Here is a 20,631-nt window from a genome sequence, read left to right on the forward strand (position 1 = left end):
GCATGGGTAAGGGAAGGAGGAAAGCAAACATGCGAGAGAGAGAGAGAGGAACAGCGAGATGGGGAGAGAAGCACACGGCTGAAAAGCAACAAGGGAGGAGAAGAGCACAATTGTGAGTGCATCACAAAAGGATGAGGGAGAGAAGCAATTGGGATTGAAAGAGCAACATCGACCATGACAGGGGAAGAGAAGCACACTAGGGAGACAGCTTGAAAACACATGCATTCTTTTGGAGGGCTTGAGAAAAAAGAAGAAAGTGCTAGGGAGTGCAGAGTGACTAGGGAGTGCAGAGTGACTAGGGAGTGCTATGGATTGCTAGGGACTGCAGAGTGACTGCAGAGATTAAGCTAATGGCAATGTAAATGACACTGCCATTTATTTCTCTGTTTTCAAAAACAACACATAAATACAAATTTTGTCATATACAATGCCAATAGCTCTAACTTTTCCAAAGGCGAAACCATTGCATTGTAAATGCTTGTTTAAATGATGCAAATGAACTGAACCACCACGTTGGGAACCAGAATCAATCCTCTGTTTTCCCTGCGACCAACCCTGAACAGGGTCTGAAAACCTTTTACAGAGGCTGTTAAAAATGGGTCTAGCTAAAACGTTTAACAATTTAAGGAGCGGTATGAGCTGTTGAGGGATTCCTATTTCTTCCTAGACACCAGCATTGCCAGGTTGTGTAGAATGAAGTTAGAAGCTGAAGACAGAGACACTAGTCTATGGTAACATAACATCTAGCTGAAATAGTGCTCTAAAAATACATGCTCAGAAGTAAACTTTACCATCCTGTGTACAAAGCAGTGCAATCATCCTGACCATAGTCATCAACCAAGGTTTAATTCAACAACAAAATGATAGCTGGCAGCTTTTTCACCATAACCAGGGTCCAGGGTACATGATATGGTTGGTTCCTGCTCTAATCTGCATCCATTCATCTGCAAGCCCTGAGGTTTGAGGGTCAGAAGATGTTTGGTTTAGATTAGTTTTGACATTTCGTTATTGTTTCACCATAGAAAAACAAATTTGAAGCTGTGTGGTTTTTATTTTTTAAATCTAATTTCTTGGACATAATTCACCCTAATGGAACTGTGTTAAGCATGGAATGGATAACAGGCAAGCTGTAGCTTAGCATAACGAATTCAAGGATACACAATGCATAGGATCTGAAGAAAATAAAACATTCAAGGTAAAGTTCTTAGAGTAGTGAGACAGTGCTTGGGTCAAAAGAGTTTAGGCCACTGCCAGCTATGTGAGGTTGTTGACTGGAGAGAGGAGGAGAGGGGTGTCTGGCCTGCAGCGGAGGGGGCAGCTCATACAGCTTTTGTGATCTTGGGCAAGCAGTCACTATGACAACATAGGAACTCTACAGCAACACCATTTAGGTGCGGGGGCTCAGAGGAGGAAGCAGAACAGCAAAGATGGAGAGTACATCGAAGCGGAGAGAATATAGGACAAGTACAACTTCACACGTCACTGAGAGTAGCCAGAGGCCTAGAACTGAGAGACTAGACAGTCACTCCTGCTTTTTCCTCACAATCCAGAATTTGTGTTCTTAATCTTACACAACAGGTGTGTGTTCTCTAAGAGTGCACACCTATCAGGGTTGTACCTGAGAATTAGAAGTGTTCCATCACACCTTGTTATATTTTATTATTATTATTAATAATATTATTATTATTAACAATATTATTATTATTATTATTATTATTATTATTATTATTATTATTATTATCTGTTTCTTCTGTGACCTGGTGGTTATTGCTCTGTGTGCCATCTTCCCTGGTGTTCTTTCATGGTAACCTACTGAGGGGTTATTGGCTTTATGTACATAGAGATTATCGCAGTTGACCTGTATGGGTTACTTTCATGTCTAAAGTGGCATTTAAGGGATACTGACCACTGCGGTATCAACTATAGATCGTGTAGTGTGGCGGTAGGCCCGTCTAAGATTCTACAACTGATTACCATGAAGGCACTCACCATATCTGTTGTAGTTTTCCATGTAGGGCCACATGAAGCGGCACTGAAGGATTTAGATATCTCATGCATTTATGGCCATTACCCAGGTCTGCTCTTGTGTCCAGAGAAAGAGGTGTCTTTATCGAAACTAATCTTATCTTCTGGCAGGACCATGTATCTCTTTTGTTATAATAGTGTATTTTAGTATGGGTCTAGAGTCCTTCTAATGCATTCATGGGTTAATGAAGTAAATCTGTGCTTGATGCTTTATCTGCCGATGTCAGTAGAAAATGTGCGTGTTCATTATTAACATATTTTTTTTTAGATTTGTATATAGTTATTTGTAACTAGCTGTACCTGGCCACGCGTTTCGGTGGCTCAGTCTGGTTAAATGGAAAAGAACGAAAAGAGTAAGCGCACGTTTCTAATATGTTTAATTTCACAATGCTTGTCGGTATACAATATGTTTTTGTGACTATTGTCTGTATGCGTCCCTTGTAGTTGTTGCGCAGCAAGCAAATCGTTCGGGTCTGATCGGCCTTTCGATTAAAAACATGCGCGTATTGGACACACGAATCCAACGTCGTGTAAATATAAACATGCGCTTAATCGAATCCCCCGTTGTGTCAAAATTTCAAAGCAATCGGTGAATAACTTTCGGAGATTTAAGATTTTGGGTAAACGAACATTGACATTTTTATGTGTCTGTTCGGGCTTTTGATTAAAAACACGCGCGTGTACGACACGCGCGTATTCGAATCCAACATTGTGTATATAAAAACAAACGCGTATGCAAATCCAACGTTGTCAAAATTTCAAAGCAATCGGTGAAGAACTTTCGGAGATTTGCGATTTTGAACAAACGAACAGTTACATTTTTATTTATATAGATTACTGAGTTTGTGAAGAATGTTTCTAAATATAAATATCAACTTTTTTTTATTTTTTTATCTTAATCTCTTCATGTTTCTCTCCCCAGGATGTAAAGACCGTGTTGAGCAGGTACGATTCTCTTCATTATTAGCACGTCACACAAAACAGTATTTAGGAGACATCATAGTTACTTTTATCACACTACACTCTTACATGTGTACAAAGCAGTATTTTGATGTATATTGGAACAGTGTGGCTGACTGTGTTGAATGGTTGCTTCTGAACAATGTATTCTTAAGGTCACAGGCTATGCGGACTCTAGCCTCCATCCTTCTGACACTGGTAAATGGAATACTGTTAATGTGTGTGTTGCTGTTGTATTTTTTACAGCATGTAGAAGCGGTAACATTGTGGTATAATGTGCTATACTAAAAACCGTTTTATTTGTTATTAGTCCCTTTTTTAAATTTACTAATTATTTATAGTTTTACTTACAGAGCATGTATACATTATTTACTTGTATGACAGTAAATAATAGTATTTAAACCATTAACATATTTGGGTTATACGGTACAACTGAACATTTGTTTTCCTCACTGTATATGGTCCTTGTCACATTCTAATCTTAGAGCTTCATCTCATCTACAGCTTCTTTATTTGATAGTTTAGGTATCCAGTCAAGTACTTCCCTTTGGGAAATCACGTCATTTATTTTTCAGTCTAGGTGCGCTCCGTGTCTGATCCTTTGTACTCGGAGGTACTTTACTCCTTATTGTATCCCACAATAGTGGTCCCAGTTCGATCGATTGCTCTGAAAAGTCTCTCATTCCTTAGGTGTCTCGCGTTGTTCGATCCGCCTGCTTTTTTGTTCAAAACCCCATGTTCTATTTCTCATGTTATTCCACTGTGGAAGCAGCCTGCCCACTCCCTACCTGTTTTACAATTTGTTATATCCCCACATTTATCTGACATAATTCAAATGCATTAACTATACCTTTCTTCTAAGCAGATGAGTACTTGATGCCATCCCCACTTATCTCTTTTCAAGGTATGAAAATATCAAAGCTCAACAAATAGCTTATGATTGCATCAAGGAGAAAGAAAATGAGACCGATAAGGTGAAGGAAGTGGACCTGCAGATGAAGATAATCGAATCATTGGGTGAGAAAACACAACGTTGCCATTAATACGATCATACAAAATGTCTAGTAAATTGTAAATGTCTATATTTATAAGATCAACAAAATATTCAGTCAAAGCTGATCATAAAATTAGTGCAGTAATAAAACTCAAATTCATGCTACAGACATCCAACGTTGAAGTCCTGTAAAATACCTGTACACTTATTAATCCAGTGTTATGGTCCACAGAGAATCAACCTTTTAAGGATAATACTCTGTGATTTGACCATTGACATGTTAAAAACAGATAATTCCGTAACTGACTTCATTCTGTTTAGTTCATGTGAAGCTATAATAAAAAGAAATGTGAGTCATACACAAGACCCAACATTCTGCTTCTACTAAGTGGTAAATGACTTCAGTTTTAATAAATAATCTGAATATTGTTCTGAATCGCTCAGATATTCTTAGGATGTGTTTTAGAGGAGGAAGGAATTGATATTTTTGTCAAAAATTGGCTGATGTCCCATCTCGCCTTTTCTCTCATTTACCCACCTCAATTAAAGGTCCGGGGAATATGGTTTTCTTGATGGTAGGGAAAACCCCGTGGCAGGCCCAATACCATCCTATTTTCAGGGGTTCCCCCGACAACATTACCTCCAGTGTTTTTCTTGTCCAAGACAACCATGTCAATCACAGGTGTCCACACAAACTCTGAAAAAACTCCCAGTGTGTTTGACATTATTCACTTTTTATACCGTAAAGCAGGAGCCTGTTTGGGGTTTGACAGCCAAAGAGGTGCAAAGTCTGAATCCAGAATGGAATAAATTGTAGATCCTCGGGGGAATGGAGCAATGTCCGGGTGAACCGCAAAGCACCGGCGCTTCCATTCCTTAGCACTAATCCAGTGCCTACGACCTCTCCCCCGTGAGGCCCAGTCTTTCTCCGGATTTCACTGCAAGTTTGGCGACTTGGCAATATTCTAGTGCCCACAACATCTCCCTTGTGAGACTCGGCTATAATCATTCTACCTGCCCGACATCTCCATTGGCATAATTATTTGAGCCTAGTCCGATTCCTCCTTATCCTGAGGTCCCCGCGATTACGTGCCCTGCCTTATTGAACTCTTGTCCCCGGCATGGGCCAAGCACTCTTAAAAATACTGTAAACCTGGCCCTGATGATGACCTGAAATTAGAACAGGTTGAAACGCCGTGGACCCTTCAGTGCATTCCTTGGCGCTGATAGAGCGTGAGGGGAGAGCCTGCTCGTTTTACCATACTCACCTGGGCCCATATACATTTAAACATACACACTTGATCAGGTTACCCCTGAAACTCTACCAAGATATACAATTTAACTATTAGGTCCTATACCATTGACTTACCAATCCTCGTCACTAATACTCAAGGACCTAGGGATCAAGGGAGTTAGCAAGAGAATAGGTAGTAAAATAACATTTCCTGTATAAAATGACCCCAGACTCTGGAAACGATCTAACCTTTTATCTATGTAAATTCTTAAATGTCACAGTCCATACACTGTTCATCAATACTCTTTCAATTATGAGAATGATTATAGAAATAATAATGTGTAAAGCAGATTTAGTACTTAATTTTAGCATTGAAACATAGGAAGGGGAGAGAGAAGGAAGACATACAATAACATACCCACAATTAATATTTACCTAAAATGAGTGAAGACCAACCCTGGCCATGGGCTGGGATAAAGGACAGGACCCCAGAAATGCAGGTGCAAGCAAGGATAGAACAGGTACAGACCAGAAATCAGGGCAGGTACGGACCAAATTGGATCAAGACAGGACCACCTCAGGCTAGAAACGGCATCTGCAGGTAAAGGGCAAAACACCTACGTTGGACCCTCTCTGCAGCTAACAGTCGAACCCCGATTGGGTCAGCAAATCCTCGGACAGAGTGCTTCGCCAGCACCCCAGCTCCCGAACCCCGATTGGGTTATCGAATCTTCTGACCGAGTGCTCCGCCAGCAACTCTTCTCCTGATCACCTATTGAGGGCGTTGGGTCAGTGACAGGTCAGCTATTCGGACAAGTCGGACAAACTAACTAGCTAAGCCTACTCTAGTTATACTATTTTCCAGGACAGTGTACCACCCCCAATGTTGCAAATGTAAGGATCCTCAATTATGATTGGTCAAAAGACAAGAAGAGGTCATCACACCATCCCAAAATGAAACTTTTCTTTTGGAAATATTTAAATCATCGTTCCCGCCCATCAATTTATTTTCCCATGCATGTTTATTCTACCCAGCAGTGAATGTAACAATCAACAACATTGTAGTCAGTTTTTATACAGTTCAGCTTCCTCTGGTGGAGTTGAAAGGTCGCTCTCCCAGGCGCATCTTCTTGCAGGACTGTCACTGGCACAGGCTCAATGCCATGACTCGTGGATTCTTCAGAATTCCAGCTCATGCGCAGTGTGGGTTTTTAAAATGGAGTTTACAAAGCATCCCTGGCCCATACTCGATACATGTAAAAATAAAAAAGAAACTGTTTTAGAACACAGACTAAATGAATGCACTGTATACCACTTATGTCTACTCTATTCCGATTATTTTATATTTAACTACAGCAGTAGAGTTAGGCAGAACGAACAGCTTAGCAAAAGCAGCGGTGCAAGCTTCATGCATGCTGTGACACAAAGCAGCCATCTTAGTTCTAGTGCGCAGAAGCGAAAGTTTCCCTCCAAGCATAGTAGTACGTCATGTCACGTGAGTATGACAGATGCATGCGCAGTAGAAAATCCAGCGTAGCAGCAGCCATTTTAATGCAAGCAGATTACAGTTGATAAAAGCACATTGAAAAGCTTCCTCTGGATACTAAATATGTCATGTGGTGCAATTATTAGTTCACAGAACGTGTTAGTTAGTACATTAACGTTATGTCGAGAGGACTGAGTACAAGCAAGTCGCTTTACGTGCGAATCCTTGCTCCATCAATCCCCTCTTTGATGATATTTTATATCCTCACCAATTAATGAAACGGATGCCAACTTTTCATAAATTTACCAACTCAAATCTCTTCAAACGTTTCATTTTCTTCTATAAATTTCCATTCAACTCTGTTCTTCAACATTTCTTTTCTTTCCTTTCTTATTCACTATATATATCTTTTTGTTCTTGCAGCATTTACACCAAAGTATACTTGCTAAAATCAGCAAGGCTACTCCCGATATTGGCATCCGTGTTCTACCTACTATACTTTTACCTACGTTAGAAAACCAACTACCTATGGAGGAGAGACCATCTGTTAGTCTCTTCAATGCAATATCCACCTCCAGTTGTTTGAGCTCTTTTTCCAAATGTGTAATATTTCTTACATAGCTTTTGATTTCCACACTTTTGTCAGATATGTTAGTGCAACAATGTTGCACCTTCAACATTCTACGGACTCCGCCCTCTTTTGCTAACAATGTGTCAAGAGCAAGTCGATTATGTAAAACGATCAATCTGATCGCAACTAATTCGGTATTGATCATCAAGAATCCTCAAGCTTTGTCAGTCAAAAAGTGATCCACCATTGTTGACAATTTGCAAATTCTTTGAGTATTCAGAACCACTCCCACTGAAGGTATCAATGCACTAAATATATCGCCTACAATTTCAGAAAAACTAGCTCTTTTCCTACGTATTAGTCCATTAATTTCTTCATTGCTTCCAGTGACTTTATTTACATGATATATCTTTGGGGAAGCTATTCCAAAATAGCAGCTCCCATACAAATGGTCTGGCAATTTGTAATATGCCCTGTTTCCACATATGAAATAAATTCCAGAAAATACAGGTTCAGTTCCGTCTTTGAAACCCCAACCCCCAATTACCTTATGATTGTGTTCACATTCACTGGAACCAATGAATATATTGTTATAATAACTTGTTCTTTCTCTATGGAGACAGAGTTTCCCTTTCTTTTCAAAATCCAGCATCATAGCAGCGCGAGTCTTGCCATTTGAGGTAAACCCTATATTTTCAGCCCATTAAGGGATTTTATGATTCTTATCTTTGGCCTTTCTTTGGAAATCCTCTCTTCTTTTCTCAACCATATTTAGAAATATCTTTTCCTTTTCATGTAATAAGCATGTTAGATTATTCTTGTGTAGTTCAGCTATATCTATTCTACCCATTGTTAGAAAGTATTCACCCATATAACGTGTTACGTCACTCTTAGTATGTACCGGATTCAGGTTACTACGTATAGGAAGTTCAGAAAATATTACGTCTGAGTTAGAATAATAGTACTGTAAAGGTCCTTTCTTATAAAATAAGCTAGCTAAAATACTACATGAAATACCATATGTCAGAAGTAAATGGTGGTAAGTGACGCCTTCTGCTACTGATGTAGGTAATTTCATACAAACATAACAATCACTTATTTCCATGGTTTCTACATAGTGTACTAACAGGTTAGCAAATGCGTTTAAATTAGTTCTATTCTTAATTCTATTATAATGTAATCCTTCCTCATCTGATGCTTCTAAATCTACCCTTTGCTGTCTAAGACTATCTACTCTTCCATGTGTATTTAACTTTTCAGGAGTATCTACCTTCTCATGTGTGCTAGTGTTATTCTGTGTGTCCCTACTCATTATATAAGGAATAGCTACTGTTAGCCCTAACCATAATATGAGTATTATTACTACACTACATGTGCAAATTCTACAGCATGTTTTTAGGCAATGTCTTTTCGGTCTTCCATTAACAGTACAATCAGCCATTTTTGATCAGAAGACTTTGCCCCTCTTTGTGACTTTCTACACATTTTAACCTGTGAATTTTCTCAGGTTGGTCTCACTTCTTCGTCAGATTGGTCATCAATCAGTTCATCATTACTTTTGTCACTCAGTTCTAAATTTTCTAAATCTTCAAGGATGACATAGGTCCATTCAGGGCCTTTGAACTTGTTATTCAGTCTTTTTAATCATAGGCTTCTCCTTTTTGGTTGCTCTGTAGACGGTCCAGCTTGGCTTGATATTTCATTTACTTGTTCTGGTTCTTCATTTATTGTTTTAAGACGAAATTTCAGTCTTTTAACAAATCCAGGCCATTTATCTCCTTTTCTGAGTCTTTTAGCTGGCACTGTGTTTTGTTCTTCTTCAAACGTTCTCTTATTTTCATTCAGTTGTGGCACAATTTGTTCATGACTGTTTTCTGAATTCCTCTCTGTCTGACCAGGTCTTAATTCTATTTCTCCTGCCTGGTTACTAATCTGACCTTGTTCAGGTGTTTGCTGGTTTTGACTTTCATTTTGACTTGATTCACCTTCTTCCTGAACACATTTGTCTACATCTATCTGGTCCTGCTCAGGCTCTTCATTCTCTTGATTTTCTTGTGCCCTTATACCTATCTGTCCCTCCTCAGACTCAGGAGCTTTGACAGGTGAGTTGGATGTCTGAGTGTATTGATCTTTCCTTATCCGGCCCTCCTCAGGATTACCATTGACTTCGATTTCTGCAACCTGAGTACATTCATCTATTCCTGTCTCATTCTCACTATCATTCTGTCTCTCTAAATAGTTTTGGCTTATGGTTCTTATGATCATACAGGTATGTCGACTCCTGGAATCCAATCATCCTGACTGGTGCTCGGTCGTTCATCAGCTACTTCAGGATCGTTTTCTTGAGACCCCTCAGCTGCACAACCTTCGGCCTCAGTTTCGTCAGGTTCAGTCACTCGTTTTGTGTGACTGGCATGAATCCAATTCGGAATTCCCTCACACTTTACAGCTGAGGTGGTGACCAGTATCACTTGAAGTGGCCTTCTCCACCTTGGTGCTAGACAAGATTCTCGAGTGTGTTCTTTTACCACTACTCAGTCACCTGGAATCAGATCATGTGTTGGAGTTGATTGTCTGGCGACAGCGTCATCTCAAACCTGGTGAGAGATAGAACGCACTTGGTCAGCCAGTTCTTTGCAGTACTCTAGTACTAAGTCATCAGATATATTTATCAACTTGTGTCCAGGCACCCATGCCTGCCTCATTGCTCTTCCCATGAGGATTTCATGAGGACTCAAGCCTGTTTTTCTGTCTGGAATACTTCTGAGTCCCATCAGAACAAGAGGCAAAGCATCAGGCCACTCTACTTTTGTAGATGCATATATCTTTCCCAATCTCGATTTGATTGTGCCATTCAGTTGCTCAACTACTCCAGAAGCTTCTGGACGATATGCACAGTGCAGCTTTTGCTCAATTTGAATGCTTCACAGATAAGACCAATTATTTCATTATTAAAATGAGACCCTCTGTCTGATTCAATTGTTACTGGAAAACCGAAACGTGATATCAGTTCTCTAAGTAGGAGTCTGGCTATAGTGATGCTATCGTTTCGCCCAGTAGGGTAAGCTTCTACCCATTTTGAAAACAGGCAGACTAAAACAAGGACATACTTCATTCCTCGACAAGGGGGTAACTGAATGAAATTAATTTGTAGTCTTATGAATGGGCCTTCTGCTTTTCCAATCTTTCCAGGGCAAACTACAGTTCTTTTACCAGGATTCATTTTCTGGCAAACCAAATATCTTTGGCAAAGACCCTCTGCTATGTTCCTGAATTTTGAATTAAACCGAGATTGTCTGAATAATCGAAACATGACGTCCTGCTCTAGGTGGGAATCTCCGTGGTACATCCTAGCCATAGGAGCAAGCATACAGTCTGGTAACACAGGTCTGCCATCAAGGTAAACAATAACACCATCTTCAGCCCTTCTCTGACAACCTGTCTTCCTCCATTCTTCCCTTTCCTCTTTCTTCTTCATTCTGCAAATCTCTCACTTCTTCCCAAGTTCTCACACCTTGAAGCAACATAAGTTTCTACATGTATCAATTTTCCTGTTTATCGGCACCTTATGTTTGGCACAATGTTGGGCTAATTGGTCAGCATATCGATTACCTGCTGTCACTTTGTCGTTTCTAGATTGGTGAGCAGCACACTTGACAACAGCCACTGTTTCTGGTAATTGGATCGCTTTTAGCAAATCTTTCACATAAATTCAATTTTTAATAGGAGTACCTGATGAATTCAGAAACTCTCTTTGCATCCAGAGTTGGCCAAAGCCATGCACAACTCCATAGCCGTATCGGCTGTCCGTATAAATGGTTACTTTTAAATTTTTCCCAATTTTGCAAGCTTTCGCCAATGCAATTAATTCAGCCACTTGTGCAGACTTGACTCCAGGTAAATAGGATGCCTCAACTAGACCCCATAATGTACAAACGGCATACGCAGCACTCAAATCTCCTTCCTCATGTCGCATGCATGAACCATCTACGAACAACTCGTGTTCTGAATCTGTTAATGGTTCTTCTCTGAATCTGTTAATGGTTCTTCTCTTATGTCTGGGCGAGGTTTAGTACAGTATGTATGTATGTTTGGATTTATATAGCGCTTATAACCCAGGGGTCTCTAAGCGCTTTGCCTTGGGAACCCGTCCTGGCTTTTCCCTGTGAGATAGCCCCTACAGGGCATCCCCAAGGTGAAAGCCAGGCATCCCGCCGCGGGGGGCCGTTGTGGAGATTAAGCAAGCTTAATTCCCAGAGTTGCAGAGTGTGAACCCATGATTAGGTCAGGCACCGAAGCGAGAATTATCGAGTCCGTGGACATTCGAGCTCGAGACCCTGCTGCGTCGGGAATTGAACCCTGGTCCCGGGTCTGACCTCTGCTTCAGGGTCTGCCTGCTCTAACCAGTGAGCCACACTTCTCCGTATTACAGTATTGTGTAAGGTCGATACAATCATGTTCCGACTTCATTTTTGACTTCTGCAAAATGTGATTCAGGTAGCAGTGCTGCTGGATTTAAAATATTACACCTAGCAATAGTCACATTTGCTGCACCTACAAGAATTTGCTCCTATTTAGTCAGCCGACTAGGAGTTAGGTACTGTGTCTTGGTTCTGGTCAATAAAATACAACTGCATGTGGGACATGTACTGTCACTGGATGTCCCATAATAATGGACTCACTTTGCTCAAGACTCATGCAAGTTGCAGCTACTGCTTTCAGACATCCTGGCAATGCAGATGCCACTCGATCCAGTGTGGAAGAAAAATATGCCATAGGACGTCTCATTAGACCATGAGTTTGGGTCAAAACTGAGAGTGCACAATTGTCTCGTGTGTCACAAAACAATGAAAAATATCTTGAATAATCAGGCATCCCCAGTGCTGGTGCTGTACACAGACAGTCTCGTAATTTCAGGAAAGATGACGTGCTTTCATCATCCCACTCAACTGGCTCTTTTGCTCTTTTCTTTGTCATTTGTATCAATGGTTTTGCTAGGACTGCAAATCCCACAATCCACTGCCTGCAGTAACTTACAACTCCAAGGAACATTCTGATTTCTTTCTGGGTTTGAGGTAGATTCATATTTTTGATTATTCTGATTCTTTCTGAGGTAACCCTTCTGACAACTCTCTATCTGGTGCCCCAGATATTTTACTGATATGGTGCAAAACTGTAACTTTTCAGGTGACACTTTATGCCCTCCTTCACCCAAATGATTCAGTAAGGCAATGGTATCCATTACACAATCATTTCGAGTTTTAGATCTCACCAATAGGTCGTCTATGTACTGCACTAGGACAGATTTTCCATGCAGCACCAGAGATTCAAGGCACTTTTTCAAAATCTGATTAAAAATCGATGGACTTTGTGTACCCCCGAGGGACAAGGTTCCAAACACAGACATGGTTGTCGTATTCAAATGAGAATAAATACCTGCTATCTGAATGTAAGGGTATGGAGAAAAATGCATGGCATAAGTCGATTACAGTGAACCAACCTGCTGCCCACGGTATCTGATACAGAATCACAGCAGGTTTTGGCACCACAGGACAACATGGGACAACAATTTTATTAATTTTGCAAAGGTCCTGAGCGACCCTATATTTCCTACTTGGTTTCTTTATTCCAATTATGGGCAAATTACATGGACTGCTCATTATTTCTTGCAGAATGCCTGTTTCGACAAGACGTTTTATTTCTGCTGCAACTCCTGCTTTTATTTCTGGGCTCATTTTATATTGTCGAGTATTTGGGTAAACTGCACCTTCTTTCACGGTCACTTTTATCGGGTCAACATTTGCCATTAATCCTACATCTTTTCCTGTTATATCCCACACAACAGGATTCACAGTGTCTTGTAACTCTTTTGGTAAGTCTTCTATTGTCAATGTTTTAATTTCAGTTTCCTGTTTGGCTAACATTAATTTATAAATTCCATCTTCGTCTGGGGTCTGAATTTCAACACCACTTGGAGTGCAAAAGATAGTGCAATTCATTTTCCACAGCAAATCCCTACCCAACAGGTTTACTGGACTGGAATTGCATACAACAAACTTGTGCATTTCTTTATAATTGCCTATTTTAACTTCCATTGGTTCTGTAACTGGCGTACTAATTTGTTTATTAGAAACGCCTACTACTTGGATCACTTCTCCGATAGGGGTAGATTTGGAACGTCTGCTGTTCTCACAGTAGAACGGGTAGCGCCAGTGTCCAACAAAAAGGTAACCCTCAATATATGGACCTGACTGATCTACCGGCAAGGATGCGCCAAGTAAGCACTCCTTGTCCTCCCCTCTCAGGCACCGTCAATAGGTATCCTCATCGAAAAACGTATCACTCAAAAGAAACTGTGGAGTCACTGAATCTCTCCTACCACTTCCCTCCCAATTTGTGGTATCCACACTGTTGTTTGCTTTGCTCACAGGATCTGACATAGGTACAAGGGGTAATTGGTTTTGTATTACCTGCTGCGACCGTTTCTTTGGCACCTCATTCTGCGTCTGTGGAGTCAAAGGGTTAGTTTGCATATTATTATTATTCAGCACGGCCTTACACTCTGTTTTCCAATGCCCCAATTTTCCGCACCCGTGACAAGGGAATTTCTTTTTAGCCTCATCCCTGTTATAATTTCCCTTTGGTCTACGTTTGTTTCCATCTCCTTGGGCTTGGTTATTTTTCAATTGGAGTTCCTGTTGCTCTGCTAATTTTAACTGTGCCCACATTACTTTTTCCTCTAAATTCTTTCACTTGTTGTCATATTCATCTTCACAATATTTTGCATATTTTAGTATTTCATCTATGGGTTTGGCCTGCCAACAGATTTCATGATCTTTAATCCATTGTGAAATTTCTGGTCTTAGCCCAGACACAAACCGATATATGAAATGCGTCATGTCTTTTGGTATCTATGTTCTCAAAACCACTATATTGTTTAAAGACTTGTAATAGACTTTCATGCATGCACAGTTTTGTGCGGAGTAGTGTGGCTCACTGGTTAGAGGCGGCAGGCCTGAGAGCAGAAGTCAGCCCGGGACCAGGGTTCAATTCCCGACGCGGCAGGGTCGTGGACCTTGGTCAGCGGACTCGATAATTCTCGCTTCGGTGCTTACTCTAATCAGGGGTTCCACTCGGCAACTCTGGGCATTAGCTTGCCTAATCTCCACAACGGCCCCACCAATTCCGGGGATGCCTGGCTCCACCTTGGTGACTCCGAGCAGGGACCATCCCACAGGGAAAGCCAGGACGGGTTCCCCAGAGTTATACAGCGCCGGGACGCCCCGTTGCTGGGGCAGCTGTGCGCTTTACAAGTATACTACATTTACATTTACATTTGTGCATAGATTTTCTTGTAGCGCTTTATCCACAGATTGTCTAAGCTGCTTTATTTGGCTTTGTGCCCCAGCCTCTCTCTAGTTTCGTTTTTGCTGCCGCCATTTTATTGTTGTTGTTTTGCCTCGGAGCCCGTCCTCTACACCTCGTCCCCGCCTCCAGGCTGAACCTCCCTCCCACTTACTGCATAGCCCTGCTCCCGCCCTCGGAAGCGCTGTGACCGTCCTGACGCTCTCAGTAGCGGTCGCTCCCCAAGCCCCCTGCTCTACTCTTGGTATCGTTTGGGCTGCGCTCCTTGCTCTCATCTGACAATTTCACATCTGCTAGCTGCTGTGTATAATAGCGCTGTATTGCGATAAGCTTTGCCGAATTCTAGAAATAACTACAGCTGTAGCGCTCGCTGTGTTGCTCTGATTTAAAAGTGAATTGCTTGTGTTGTGCATAGATTTTCTTGTAGCGCTTTATCCACAGATTGTCTAAGCTGCTTTATTTGGCTTTGTGCCCCAGCCTCTCTCTAGTTTCGTTTTTGCTGCCGCCATTTTATTATTGTTGTTTTGCCTCGGAGCCCGTCCTCTACACCTCGCCCCCGCCTCCCAGCTGATCCTCCCTCCCACTGACTGCATAGCCCTGCTCCCGCCCTCGGAAGCGCTGTGACCGTCCTGACGCTCTCAGTAGCTGTCGCTCCCCAAGCTCCCTGCTCTACTCTTGGTATCGTTTGGGCTGCGCTCCTTGCTCTCATCTGACAATTTCACATCTGCTAGCTGCTGTGTATAATAGCGCTGTATTGCGATAAGCTTTGCCGAATTCTAGAAATAACTACAGCTGTAGCGCTCGCTGTGTTGCTCTGATTTAAAAGTGCATTGCTTGTGTTGTGCATAGATTTTCTTGTAGCGCTTTATCCACAGATTGTCTAAGGTGCTTTATTTGGCTTTGTGCCCCAGCCTCTCTCTAGTTTCGTTTTTGCTGCCGCCATTTTATTGTTGTTTTGCCTCGGAGCCCGTCCTCTACTCCTCGCCCCCGCCTCCCAGCTGATCCTCCCTCGCCCCGCCCCCCTCCACTTCTCCACTTATGACAGATGCATTTGCGCGCAGCGGTCGCGCCCTTTGCGCGCCGAAGGTGCGCCAAAGGTAAGCCCGTCTACGCCTGGACCGCGCCCAACGCCAGACCCCCTGCTCCGCGCATAACCCACTCTACCCGCATAACGTATGACGCCGCTACCCTCTTTGCCCTTAACTCGGACGCATACCACAATGCTGCGAGGCTGCCCCAGGACGCACCCACGGACCCTTCGCCTGCCGCTCCTGCAAGTTCGCCTGCATCAAGACCCACACCAAATCCCCCTCCTCCAAACACAACTCCAACTCTAACCACCTGAAGTGCATCCTGCTGAAGACCCGATCGATCCACAGACACGCCACTGAACTCTGGGACCTACTCGACACTGCATCGCCGGACGTCGCCTTCCTTACAGAAACCTGGATGAACGCATTATCAGCGCCCGACATCGCCATAGCCATCCCGGACACTTACAAGATCACCCGAAAAGACCGCACCAAACCAAACAGGAGGAGGCATCGCCATCGTCCATAAGAACACCATCCGAATCACGACCAGCTCCGACGATAACCTCGCTACCGCCGAACACCTCCACTTCCAGATCCACACCGACCCCAGGAACACACTTAGAGGCACCCTCATCTACTGACCACCAGGAACCCGAACACAATTCAGCGAAGACATCACTGACTTCATCAGTCCACATGCCCTCAACTCCGAGAACTACGTTCTACTGGGCGACATCAACTTCCACCTAGAAATGAAAAACGACAACCACACCACCACCCTTCTAGACAACCTAGCCAATCTCGGACTCAAACAACTTGTTGACACCCCCACCCACGTAGCCAGACATACGCTCGACTCTATCTTCACCTCCAGCAAACACATCTCCTTCGATCACACCACAGCTCTCCATTGGACGGACCACAGCTGTGTTCACTTCAGCTACAAGAAAACCACGACCCACAACCCCCCACAACCTATTCCTCGAAGAAACTGGAACAAAATCACCACCTATCAACTCCTCACATCGCTCAACCAAAACCCTCCCGCCCTATCATCGGACCCAAACAAAGCTGCCACCAAACTCACACAATGGATCACTCCCAGCGCTGACGAATTAGCACCCTTTAAAAACCTCCAGACCAAACAGGCTAGCAAAAAAGCCCCCTGGTTCAACTATGACCTTAAGAAATCCAAGAAGCTATGCCGTACCCTCGGGAAAACATGGAGAAAAAACACAACCACTGACAACCTTACCACCTTCAAGGCCACCACCCGCAAACACCACCAACTGATCCGATCCACCAAGAAATCAGCATTCAAGGATCGACTCGAAAACAACGGCCACAACAGCAAGGAACTATTCAACATCGTCAAAGAATTTACCAACCCCACCGCAGGCTCAAACGACATTACTCCCTCCCAAGAACTCTGCGATTCGTTATCCTCTTTCTTCCACAACAAAATCGCTGACATATATAACAGCTTTGAGAACCTAGCCAAACAACAGTCCACTCCACCCACCCCCGAACCTAAACTGCACTCTAACAACCTTAGCACCTGGAACCCAATCACCACTGAAGACACCATCCGCCTAATGAACTCCATCCATTCAGGATCACCAACCGACCCTTGTCCCCACCACATCTTCAACAAAGCAGACTCCATCATCGCACCCCATCTCCGTGATGTCATCAACTGCTCCTTCAACTCCGCTACCTTCCCAGAAAGCTGGAAACACGCCGAACTCAATGCCCTTCTGAAGAAACCCACAGCAGACCCCTCTGAACTTAAGAACTACCGCCCCATTTCCCTCCTCCCATTCCCTGCCAAAGTCATTGAGAAAGCCGTCAATAGCCAGCTCGCCGCCTTCCTTGAATCCAACAATTCCCTCGACACCTCACAGTCTGGCTTCCGAGCCAAACACAGCACCGAAACCGCCCTCATTGCAGCGACAGACGACATCCGAACGCTACTGGACAACGGAGAAACAGTTGCCCGCATCCTACTCGACCTCTCCACCGCCTTCGACACAGTCTGTCATAGCACCCTCATACAACGCCTCAGCAATGTCTGCATACAAGGAAAAGCTTTGGACTGGATCATCTCGTTCCTCGCCGGGAGATTCCAGAGAGTCCGCCTCCCCCCATTCAAATCAGAGGCCACCAAAGTCATCTGCGGAGTACCACAAGGATCATCACTCAGTCCCACCCTCTTCAACGTTTACATGAGTCCCCTAGCATCCATCGCGCGACAACACAACCTCAACATCATCTCCTACGATGACGACACCCTGATGATCCTTTCCCTCACCAAAGACCCTAACACCGCCAAAACCAATCTTCACGAAGGCATGAAAGAAGTAGCCGAATGGATGAAAAACAGCCGCCTAAAACTAAACTCAGACAAAACGGAAGTCCTTATCCTAGGATCATCCCCCTCTGCCTGGGACAACTCATGGTGGCCACCGGCCCTGGGCACAGCACCCATACCTACAGACCACGCACGTAACCTGGGCTTCATCCTAGACTCCTCCCTCTCGATGACCAGACAAGTCAACGCCGTCTCATCCTCATGCTTCAACATACTTCGCATGCTCAAAAAAATCTTCAGTTGGATCCCCACCGAAACAAGAAAGACTGTCACCCACGCACTGGTCACCAGCCGACTGGACTATGGAAACACCCTCTACGCCGGAACCACAGCCAAATTACAGAAAAAACTCCAACGCATCCAAAAGGCATCAGCCAGACTCATATTGGACATCCCTCGCCAATCTCACTTTACCGGTCACCTGAAAGACCTCCACTGGCTTCCCGTCAACAAGAGAATAACGTTCCGTCTCCTCACCCACGCACACAAGGCCCTCTACAACCTGGGACCCGAATGCCTCAACACACGACTGTCCTTCTACACACCCACCCGCCAACTACGATCCTCCAATCAAGCCCTCGCCGCAATTCCGCGCATCCACAGATCCACCATGGGAGGAAGATCCTTCTCCTACTTAGTGGCCAACACCTGGAATTCTCTCCCCACTCACCTCCGCCTTACACAGAACCACATTTCCTTCAGAAAGCTACTTAAAACCTGGCTATTCGATAAATAATGCACACCCTCCCCCAAGCGCCTTGAGACCCTCTGGGTGAGTAGTGCGCTATACAAATTCCTGAACTTGAACTTGAACTTAATTCTGAGTAGTTCTGTCTATTTTAGTCCAACCTGTTTCTTTCGGGGGTACTTTCTCTTTTAGGTACAGTATTGCCTGATTATATTTCTTCATTACCTCATCTTATGGGGCTCCTGTCTTTGGGTCTCTAGGATACTCATCACTTGGCCAGTCTACTGCTTCTTTACAGTCTGTCCATAAATCGACAGGAACTACAATATCAAATAACCCGTCTAGTTCTTTTAACAGTACCTTTGAGACCATTACGAATCTTTTGACTTGTCGGTACCATTCTACAGGTTTTTCTCGTAATTTTGGGAAATCATTCGTGAATGACGAAATATCTTGTCGGGACCATGGGACATGTACATAACCTCCACCTGGTACTTCTCTCATTGGGCACAACTTTTCCACCTTCTTTTAACATATACTCTGATGTGGTACATTTCGCTTGGGCCTCTTCCTTTTTCTTTGTCCACCTGGCTTTCCATCTATCTAAATCACCCCATTTTTTGCAAAATTGTTAGTAATTCCCTAATCTGCACTTTTCTTCCTGACATATTCATATTTTCCAAATCTTTGTCCGTGAATTCAGCTCAGTAAGGTTTCTGTAATACTTTAGATTTACCAATATCAATTCCCATTTCAAGTGCCATGTTCATTAACTTTTCATGAAATACTCTTGTATTACATGTAATACTTCGACATATAAACAATAATTCATCTTCACTGAGTGTGTTCAACCTTTCCAAACCCACATTTCCTGCCATCATCTCTTCTAATTCAACCCTTAATTAGAATATATCCAATTGCTTTGGTTGCGATTTTGGTTTATCTATTTCTCGAGACCATCTCTCTTTCTTCTGGGGTAACTACTGTTGCATTTATTGTACCTGAGGATGTCTCCATCCATACCGCTCTAGATCTTGTGTGAGTACTTTTTCTATCTGAGCTTCTCTCAGGTTCTCTTATTGGTAAATCCATTAGTGAAATTACTGACTCACATTCACTTGCTTGATCATCCACTATGACTGTTTCCTTTCATGGCTGTACTACAGGTGTAGTTAGGACGGGAGTTTTAGGACTAACCTGTTTGTCTCCGTACAGGGGAACAACAGGTCCTATAGTTACCTGAATTGTTAAGGCTTCAGGGTTTATATTTCATTGGGAAATTTTCTGAATTAACTCATCTCGCTGTTTATTTAATGTTTCTCTTTCTCTTTCCTGAATTACTTTTTCCATTGTAGTTTCATGTACCACTTGCGGAATCAAAGGCGGTTTCAAGAACGGAGCACTTGGATTACTCGTACTTGGCTCTTCATTATATGGTGGTGGATTTTTCTTTAATAAATCCTCCAAATAGTCATCATCTGGATTATCTCTAGTCATTAGATCTCTTGTTTTGTCTGTACTTTTGCTTCCTGATGGATTTTCTTGAGTAAATACAGGATACAACCCTTCCACTATCATGGACTGTCTCCATTGTTTCATTTGCTTATCTCTAGTCTCACGCAGAAACTTAGGGTGAAACTTACTCAAACCTCTGTCACTTCTGGGTCTGTCTCGCTCAAATGCTTCAATTTCCCATTCCTCTAGTGCCTCATACTGTTAATCTAGGTCTGTGGTCTAATTCATTCATGCGATTTCTCAAATTATACAATATTCTGCTATTAAAGGTACCATGTCCTGGGAATGCTAAAACTCCATCATTTTTAGTGTATTCCACCCAATTCTCTAGCCATATACAAGTGTGATAGCCCCTTTCAACCATCATGTATAATGCGGGCGTATTCGG

The 20,631-nt window shown here is 42.9% G+C and overlaps 1 pseudogene across 1 annotated transcript in view; it reads left to right on the forward strand.

Moving 5' to 3' along the window:
• Positions 1 to 20,631, forward strand: part of LOC144753938 (E3 ubiquitin-protein ligase TRIM39-like) — a 318,213-nt pseudogene that overhangs the window by 43,866 nt on the left and 253,716 nt on the right. The window contains exons 4-5 of the transcript XR_013594603.1: positions 2,948 to 2,970; positions 3,890 to 4,002. The product of XR_013594603.1 is annotated as an E3 ubiquitin-protein ligase TRIM39-like (transcript). The remainder of the gene's footprint in view (positions 1 to 2,947; positions 2,971 to 3,889; positions 4,003 to 20,631) is intronic.

This window comes from Lissotriton helveticus, chromosome 5_1, assembly GCF_964261635.1.
Source record: "Lissotriton helveticus chromosome 5_1, aLisHel1.1, whole genome shotgun sequence".
In the NCBI taxonomy this organism is placed as follows: Eukaryota; Metazoa; Chordata; class Amphibia; order Caudata; family Salamandridae; genus Lissotriton; species Lissotriton helveticus.